Source organism: Sinocyclocheilus anshuiensis, unplaced genomic scaffold (assembly GCF_001515605.1).
Source record: "Sinocyclocheilus anshuiensis isolate Anshui unplaced genomic scaffold, SAMN03320099.WGS_v1.1 scaffold1994, whole genome shotgun sequence".
NCBI lineage: Eukaryota > Metazoa > Chordata > Actinopteri > Cypriniformes > Cyprinidae > Sinocyclocheilus > Sinocyclocheilus anshuiensis.
In genome coordinates this window covers 12,455-22,649 of record NW_015548215.1, presented here as the reverse complement: position 1 = coordinate 22,649, position 10,195 = coordinate 12,455, and the positions used below count along the sequence as shown (strand labels likewise).

General features: G+C 38.6%; 1 pseudogene; it reads left to right on the top strand.

Moving 5' to 3' along the window:
* On the top strand, window positions 1-3,611 carry LOC107653881 (tripartite motif-containing protein 16-like; annotated as a pseudogene).
* The last annotated feature ends 6,584 nt before the right edge of the window (window positions 3,612-10,195 follow it).

Genomic DNA, 10,195 nt, shown 5'->3' with positions numbered 1-10,195 from the left:
TGTATTAATGCAGTAAAATGGCAGAAGCCAGATTTTCTCAGGATGAGTTCACGTGTCCAGTGTGTCTGGATCTCCTGAAGGATCCAGTGACCATCCAGTGTGGACACAGTTACTGTAAGTGCTGTATTACAGGCTGCTGGGATCATGAGGATCAGAAGAGAGTCTACAGTTGCCCTCAGTGCAAACAGACCTTCAGTCCAAGACCTGCTTTAGCTAGAAACACCATGCTGACTGAACTGGTGGAGAGACTGAAGAAGACTAAACTACCCGCTGACTGTTCCTGCTGGAGCTGGAGATGTGCAGTGTGACGTTTGTACTGGAAGAAAATACAAAGCCGTCAAGTCCTGTCTGGTGTGTCAGGAATCTTACTGTCAGAATCACCTCGAACAACATGAGAGTTGGTTTAAAGGAAAGTGACTGATGCCACTGGACGACTGCAGGAGATGATCTGCCAGAAACATGCGAAACATCTGGAGATGTACTGTATTACTGACCAACAATTCATTTGTGTGCTGTGTACAAAATATGAACATAAAAACCATGACACTGTATCAGCTGCAGCACAGAGGACAGAGAAACAGGTGATTAATACTAGCGATCAAGTTAATACTCAGTGTAGTGATCCAATAGTCTGTTTATTTTCTGTATAGAGTCAGAGCTTAATTACACAAAACACAGAAACACTTTCAGTTTGAAGCTCTATGTCTGTGTCAGTTTCACCTTTATAATACTTACTCTTGTAGTGTGAAACAGGCCTTAATCTTCATGTTAATTCATGTACGATGGTGGTAAACGATCACCCCTTCTGGAGTTTGAACCTACAGCTATTAGTTATCAGTTCCACTTTTCCTGGATTCATCTGTTCACATGATGATTTAGTGCTAGTAGTTTTCTGTGAGATTCACTATCATTTGTTTGTCCTGCAGAAGCAGCTGAAGAAGACACAGAAGACATTCCAGCAGAGACTCCAGCAGAGAGAGAAAGATCTTCAGCAGCTGAGAGAGGCTGTGGAGTCTCAGAAGGTGAGTCTGGAGAAGAAGAGAAGTTTGTCTCAGTCTCAGTTCAGACTCACTGAAGCTGAATCACTGTGTGTCCTAACAGCGCTCTGCACAGACAGCAGTGGAGGACAGTGAGAGGGTCTTTACTGAGCTCATCCGCTCCATTGAGAGCAGCCGCTCTGAGCTGTTACGGCTGATCAGAGATCAGGAGAAGACTGCAGTGAGTCGAGCTGAAGGACGACTGGAGCGACTGGAGCAGGAGATCAATGATCTGAGGAGGAGAGACGCTGAGCTGGAGCAGCTTTCACACACACAGGATCACATCCAGTTCCTGCAGGTAACAGAGATCTAGAAGAACAGGAGTGTCTTATTATATAATCATCAGTCAGACTCTCATTCTTTTGAAAGAGATGCCGCTTACAAATAGCTTTCAGCTCTGGAAATTTCTTAGGAATCATTTCTCTGAGCTCTTTCTTCAGGAAGATATATTTACCTGTCAAACACCACTAGTGCCACCAACAGTTCAAAACTTCACTAACATTTCAACTTTTTACCTCATTTTTTCTGATTTATTACATCATGGTGAAATCAATGAACTCAATAGTACCATTCCTAAAACTGATTTTTATTAACATGTAACACATTCATTAATTCATTCATTTAGTTTTAATTGATATGGACATCACAATTTTATTGGTCGAACCATATGCATTTGCATGCTAATTTTCAACACCTGTCCATGGGGGGAAAAACAATATTAATGATAACAATACACAAAAAAGTAATAATATCAATACTAATAATAAAAGGTAAAGAAGAAAGTATACCATGCAATTACAAAAAAGAACAAAACGCGTCTCCGTGTGGACGGGGCCTTTATTTAATAAGATACTGTGATTAACAGTGTCAAAGGCCTTTTTTAGGTCCAGGAACACTGCCCCGACAACATTTCCTTTATTCAATGAGACTTTAATTTTTTTCAAGCAAATAGCAGTTTGCTATTTCAGTGGAATATTTGTCTCTAAATCCAAACTTCTGTGGATGAAGCAACTGGTTAGACTCTAAATGTTTCACTAACTGTGAGTGGCAAATACTAGAATCTGTAGCTCTAATGTGATATAATGAAACGAGAAGAATGAAGCTGATGCTGTGAAAGTGCTGGATTGCGGTGAGTTACTAACGATCAGTCAAGTCAACAAGAGTCGCACAAATCTGATAGTCATGCAGGATATTAGGTGAAGTGTGAAGCTGAATGCAGGATATTAGGTGAAGTGTGGAGCTGATGAGTTTTGATTTCTGTTTTCTGTAGAGTTTCCAGTCTCTCTCAACACCTCCTGAATCTACAGACATAAATGACGATCTCTTCATTTCTCTCTTCTCTTCTGATGACCTGAGAGAATATGTCCATCAGCTGAGAGACAAACTGGAGGATTTCTGCAAAGAGGAGCTCAAGAAGGTCTCAGACAGAGGTAAAGTCCTGGAGATTCATCTGCTCTCAGAAACGAGTCCATCATCATCTCATATCATGGAGAACATCATATTAGAAATGTCTTAGGAATGGATGCAAGATCATGAGAATCATACTGTTCATGTCTGTTGATTTCCACAGTCACATTCACCAGGACCAGGAACGACTTCCTACAATGTAAGTCAGTAAGACAACAAGCAGAAAAACTCACTGAGTGTGTTCATGTTCTTCCTGTAGAAGGTGAAAGAAGAGTTTTATAATTGATGATGTAAATGATGATTTGCACAGCATATCTGGTCATCTGTATTGAGATGCTGATGGTATACTGAACATGAAGAGTTCAGCTACATGAAAAGACCTAACAGATTCATAATTCCTGATTCTGATGTGTTTTATCTCCATCAGATTCCCATCAGCTCACTCTGAATCCAAACACAGCACATAAACGCCTCCATCTGTCTGAGAGCAACAGAGTGATTACTAACACTGGCACACTCCAGCTGTATCCTGATCATCCAGAAAGATTCGATGAGTATCTTCAGGTGTTGTGTAGCGGGAGTGTGTGTGGACGCTGTTACTGGGAGCAGGAGTGGAGTGGACGTGTGTTTATATCAGTTTCATATAACAGAATAAGCAGGAAGGGAGGTAATGAGTGTGTGTTTGGATCTAACGATCAGTCCTGGAGTTTGATCTGCTCTCCCTCCAGTTACTCATTCACACACAATAACATACGGACTGATCTCTCTGTAAAGTCCATCAGCAGTAGAATAGGAGTGTTTGTGGATCACAGTGCAGGAACTCTGTCCTTCTACAGCGTCTCTGACACAATGAGCCTCATCCACACAGTCCAGACCACATTCACTCAGCCGCTCTATCCTGGGTTTGGTGTTTACAGAGGATCATCAGTGAAACTGTGTTGATGAATCAGAATAGACTGACGAGAGATTCTACCCATAATACTTTGAGCTGCATGATAAATCAGTACCAGTGAGATGTTATAGAGTCCCTTCTTTTCTCTTCATGACATTAATACTGCAGCTGAACTTCTGTCACTGAAGTAACATGTCTGAATAAATGTACTAAATCCTCATATAGACAGAAAGATCAGTGTGTGCGTGTGTGTGAGTCCTGCTGAGTGACCATGTGTTTCTGTGCTTTTCTGAAACTCTCGATTGCTTGATTGATTTATGACAAACATTTTACAAATTAGTCAGATTTAAATGATTACAAAATATTATCATATTTCCATAAGAGTGTTAAATTTGACAAAGACCAAGGAGAGGGAGTGGTCATGATGAAACTTCCAAACATTTGGTATCTCTAAAAAGCCCTGAATGTGCTCTCTACAGGACATCCTGACTTAAAACTGTGTCATGCAAGTTCTCAGAGTAATTCATTAAAATATATAAAATCCACTACAGAGGACAAAAGTCTATTCCTGGATCCCAGGTGGGTAAGATGTGTATGTAAATTATTTGTTTTACTTCAGATGTTATTTGCAATGTTTATGGTCTTTTGGGGCAGGATAAGCAATATATTAAGTGAGTGATATTTAGTGAGTGAGTCAGCGACGCACTGATGATACAGGAAACTGATCCAACACAAAATATATTTATTTATGTACGTAATTATGCAGGAAATATTAAACATAAACATATATCTGGTATAAGTTATGAAATTGATTTGAATATGCAATGAATAATACAATTCAAGCCTCTGTTACTATATGGCTCTATATTGTATTGAAATTCAAAGCTTATCAGGCATCATCTTGGAAATAAAGCTTCATGTCTTTAAGTCTGTACCGTAAGTAGTCAGTGTTATTTTTCTGAATAAGTTATGATGTGTATATTTTTAATGTCCTGATTGAGCAACATCTATTTCAGACTCTATTTAAAATTCTATGGCGTTTTAGCATTACCGTTTCCATAAGAATAAAATTGTATGCATAATTATTAATTTAGCCATCTTTAAATCATTAAATCAACCAGTTCTCTATTATAGATCAGTAATATTTACAAAGTTTGCCCAATTCATATGTCATTAATAGTGGCTCACTTCCATGATTTAGTACGATTGCGTTCACATCAGAAGTATACCATGCGCACCCGAGTTCAGAAAACAGCGTTCACATTATCCAATAGAACCGAACTCTGATGTCAAACGAACCCGGGTACACACCAAAAGTGCTCGTGTGAAAGCCCCCTGAAATCATTTAGTTTTTAATGTAGAATCACATATAATTTTCATTATTACAATCAGAATTACCTTTTAATTCAAATAAACACACTCAATATTTTTTTTCATTATTCACCTTACGTAGCCCTGACCCTTTTCAGTGTTTTGTGTTCTTATGTCTTCCGGTGTCACGACTCGAGTCAGTGTTTTTTGTCATGCATTTAATTGTTAAACACACATTTAACTGTTAACCTTGACATATCTCAGAGGGAGTTAATATTTCAATAATTTAACAACACATTTGCATGTTTACGGTTCTCTAATGTTCATACTGACATGCAGGTAATCAAATAAAATATGTATATAGTTTTAAGCCTTCATTCTTTTTATTTTATTTTTTATAATTTTATGATTATTAGCTTTTTATCAACTTACAAACCCACTGCAGTTCTTACAGTAAGCCCAGTTGGAGAAACCCTAATGTTTAATGCGTTTTCTCATTATATACAATGTATCTATAAACTAAATCTAATTTGCATATTAATGTGTTTTTGGGGCAACATGTAACGAAAAAACGAGTGTAATAATGGGAGTAATAATTGACAAGATTTTCATAATAATATATAATATTTCATAGAATATAGAAATATAATTTCTTTCCCTGTTCATTTGTTATGTCTCCCAAAATGCGTAATAAACATGCTTTTAGTCCCGGTGTCCTCATATGAGGACATGTATGAAATCAACATCCTGTTTCGTAACAGAAAGTCATATTTTGATTTGAAATGCCATAACATTTTCCTGAGATGTTGATTTATGACAAACAATTTGAAAATTAGCCAGTTTTAAATGATCATTACAAAATATTATCATATTTCCATAAGGGTGTTAAATTTGGTCACTAAATTAATGTCAGTCATTTTTAAAGAGGGAGTGGAGGGAGTGGTCATGATGAAACTTCCAAACATTTGGTATCTCTAAAAAGCCCTGAATGTGCGACATCCTGAAGAGTAATTCATTAAAATATATAAAATCCACTACAGAGGACAAAAGTCTATTCCTGGATCCCAGGTGGGTAAGATGTGTATGTAAATTATTTGTTTTACTTCAGATGTTATTTGCAATGTTTATGGTCTTTTGGGGCAGGATAAGCAATATATTAAGTGAGTGATATTTAGTGAGTCGACGCACGACGCACTGATGATACAGGAAACTGATCCAACACAAAATATATTTATTTATGTACGTAATGAAATATTAAATATTAAACATAAACATATATCTGGTATAAGTTATGAAATTGATTTGAATATACAATGAATATTACAATTCAAGCCTCTGTTACTATATGGCTCTATATTGTATTGAAATTCAAAGCTTATCAGGCATCATCTTGGAAATAAAGCTTCATGTCTTTAAGTCTGTACCGTAAGTAGTCAGTGTTATTTTTCTGAATAAGTTATGATGTGTATATTTTTAATGTCCTGATTGAGCAACATCTATTTCAGACTCTATTTAAAATTCTATGGCGTTTTAGCATTACCGTTTCCATAAGAATAAAATTGTATGTATTTTGAATTAATTATTACTTTAGCCATCTTTAAATCATTAAATCAACCAGTTCTCTATTATAGATCAGTAATATTTACAAAGTTTGCCCAATTCATATGTCATTAATAGTGGCTCACTTCCATGATTTAGTACGATTGCGTTCACATCAGAAGTATACCATGCGCACCCGAGTTCAGAAAACAGCGTTCACATTATCCAATAGAACCGAACTCTGATGTCAAACGAACCCGGGTACACACCAAAAGTGCTCGTGTGAAAGCCCCCTGAAATCATTTAGTTTTTAATGTAGAATCACATATAATTTTCATTATTACAATCAGAATTACCTTTTAATTCAAATAAACACACTCAATATTTTTTTTCATTATTCACCTTACGTAGCCCTGACCCTTTTCAGTGTTTTGTGTTCTTTTGTCTTCCGGTGTCACGACTCGAGTCAGTGTTTTTTGTCATGCATTTAATTGTTAAACACACATTTAACTGTTAACCTTGACATATCTCAGAGGGAGTTAATATTTCAATAATTTAACAACACATTTGCATGTTTACGGTTCTCTAATGTTCATACTGACATGCAGGTAATCAAACAAAATATGTATATAGTTTTAAGCCTTCATTCTTTTTATTTAATTTTTTATAATTTTAAGATTATTAGCTTTTTATCAACTTACAAAGCAACTGTATGCACGGTTTTTACCTTGAAATATCAGTTTCTGGATTATTCTGATGGCACACTGACTTCTAATGAGGCGAATGGCTTCTGTTTCCCAAACGACTGTTCTGGAAGAATGTAAGTTTGGTGAGCGGATTGCTTTACGGCAGCAATAAATGCAAGTGTACAGCTGGAATATTCCACACGCAGGTTGCCAGATTGACGACACCAACAGGAACGAGCGCACTTGACTATGAATGAAATTAAATACGCTGTGTTTTCCGCCAACTGGCAACCCGGGGTCCCGAAATACAATTGGGTCAACTGGCAGTGGGCGGGTTTCACAAACCAAAACAGAGACCGACATTCCGGCCCAGAACGCACATTTTCAAATGAGAATAACTGACTGTAGCATTGTTTTTCAGATAAACAAGTATGTAAACTGAGCATTTTTCTTAAATATCTGCAAACATATTATGGTATTTTTATGCTTTAGTAGAGTCAAAAACTTACATACAGCACCTTTAACATATTGTATGGCTGCAAGCTAATTTAACATTGGCAATGAGTAAACTGCTATTCTTAGCACAAGTCATTATTATATTACTCACCATGTCCGATCTGGACTCAGACGAACAGGTTCAGCTTTTCATAGAAAACGCCGGCAAATATCTTGATCCGGACAATGTTCCAGTTGTGCTCAGAAGTTCGCGACTGGCCAATAAATCAACTCAAGACCGGCCTGCTGAGAAAATACTCGCGATGCTGTACAGGCATAACATCCAGACTCCTTTCAGAATCAAACATGAAGAACTCTCAATTCTTCCTGGAAAACATCTCAGAAATGCCCGCGACTCCATCGACTCCAACACCATCCGGCTCCAGGAAGGCCACTGCCAAAGAAAGCACTGCTCTCGTTCTACCAACCCACTGGCTCCGAAGAAAAGGTCAGCGAGACCTGGCAACATCGCACCGTTCGAGTCAACAGAGGATCCTGTGCTGTCAGCCCTTCAGTGCATTCAAATATCCTAACCAGCTTGGACGCTAGGATCCAAGTTCTGGAAAATCAGCCCTCCTCTTCTTTCCACACAACTTCGTCGACGCCTGCTCCCATGGCTCCCGTTGCTGCTGCAGCTGCTGCTCTCTTGACATCATCCACCATGGGACTTGCTGACCTTCTACTGTGCAGGTCTCTAGCTACGGCTCTCCAAGCACCCACTATAGGGGCCCCCTTTTTTCCACCAACCACTGCTATCTCTCCCCAGCTGCGCAGTCAGATCCTCACAGGTAATGATGTTAATCTGGTTAAAATCCTGCTGTGCTCAAAGGGCCAAGATAAACGCGTAGTTGACTACGGAGACATATCTGTACTGTTAAAAGATAATTACCAACAGCTGTCAAATTGTTTAACTGTGCCTGAGTTTAACATTGCTTTTGAAGTATTTAGAGACGTAGATACCTATTTAGCAATTATCTCAGACCTTGCCTTGACTTTTGGGGGGACTCCGTTCTACAAGTACCATAATTCTTTTTTGGCTAAGGCAGCTATGTACATTCAACGGTTCAACCAAAGACTGGACTGGTCCATGGTAGACTTGGCTTTAATAAGCAGACATTTTTTCGGTCATAGCGCCTTGTCTTGCTCCTTATGTGGTTCATTTGCGCATACTCCTTCTTTGTGCCTGAGAATTGCTAATCCTCTGGCAGGCCACTTACCTAAAGACGACGCAGCAGAAAAGCTTACCCTAGTGATTCATACTCTTATGTGTCATAATTTTAACGAAGGTGTGTCCAGGTTTCCTAATTGTAAGTGCATTCATGCTTGCAGTTATTGTGGAGACGGACATCCCAAGTCTATGTGTCCTCGGAGAATGCACATTTCAAAAAAGAGAAAATAAAGCCTTCTACGCCTGTCAATGTTCCTGAACTTGACAAAGCTTTGAGGAAGCATCCCAATCGCTGTTTTGTGCATTATGATGCCAGCACTAAGGGGCCAACGTTTTGCCAATGAGCAAATTTTCAGAGGCCCTGCGCTGGCAGCCCACTGGGGGCCCTTAGGCTAGCCCTAAGTGGGCCCGTAAAGGACCAGTGCAGGCTTGTTTGCAGGGAATAGATTTGAGGAAACAGAATAAAACCACCATCAGAAGCCACAAAGATAAACATGCCTTGATTATAACTTGCCTGCTGAGCATTTAAGACAGTTTATAGTTGAATCTTACCTAGAACTCGATAGGTTGTGTAATGACTACGTACACGGCAGCTTCATAAAGGAGGCTGAACCCCTCGTTCGGCTGCATTTGTAGCAGCACCAGTCTGAAAGAAATAACCACTGTAAAGATGAGGTGAGAGCCAAGATTCTCTACGATCAAGTGATTGTAAATCACTGTATTATGATGGGATGGCCATTTAGTAAAATGATAGAAGGTAGTTTTAAGTTCTAATAGAAAACTCAATATTATGGTCGTGTTTCTATTAAATACATGTTAAAGGTGACAGCTGTGCTTGCAAAGATGGATCGTGCAGCATTATGCAAAGATCTCAGTACTGTACTTCTCCAATAAAAACGCTGAGCAAATAATTTAATTAAAAAAAATTTTCTTTCAAAATCGCACTGAGCAAGAGCGCAAACATAGGCTCAATTTGGGTTAATCATGCAGCACTAGTCCGGTCACACAACAAGCGCTGGCTTCGTAATCCAGCGATGTGACTTAAACACGTGTGTGAATAACCTTGCAAAGAATAAATTCTACACCCAACCGCCACGAGTGCATAAAACAATGAAATACTCACAATGATGTGGGCTGATGTAGTGATGAAGACAGAATGCTGAAGGAGACTAGCAGCCGTGTATTTGATTGCAGGCCCGGAGAGTCTTCGATGAAAGTTTATCTGAGCGTCAGGCAAGACTCAATGAACAACAAACACGAGGAAGCAGGATGCTTTTGAGATTTGAATCGTAAGATATAGCTCTCCATTAGTGAAAATAATTTACGATATAATTTAGTGATTGAGACGCGAGAGTTGACGTGACAGCTCGATGAGCATTCGGACTGATAGCGGACATGAACTTAAAATCCCCGCTAGTGTTTTACATTGCCATTGTGAAAATATTAACACTTTTACATCATAGTGGGACGATAAAACAACTGCAAACGTTTACTGTGAGATTAGTTCGTTGCACAATATTAACTATATAGCATGTATCGTGAAAGGGGCGCCATTTACACCATTGTTCACAGAACATTAATTTTAAATTATAAGTCGGTTAGTTTAAGAAAGTCGGGCTAAAGTTTTAAGTGACAGTATCCCTGAATGAGTAGGGAAAAT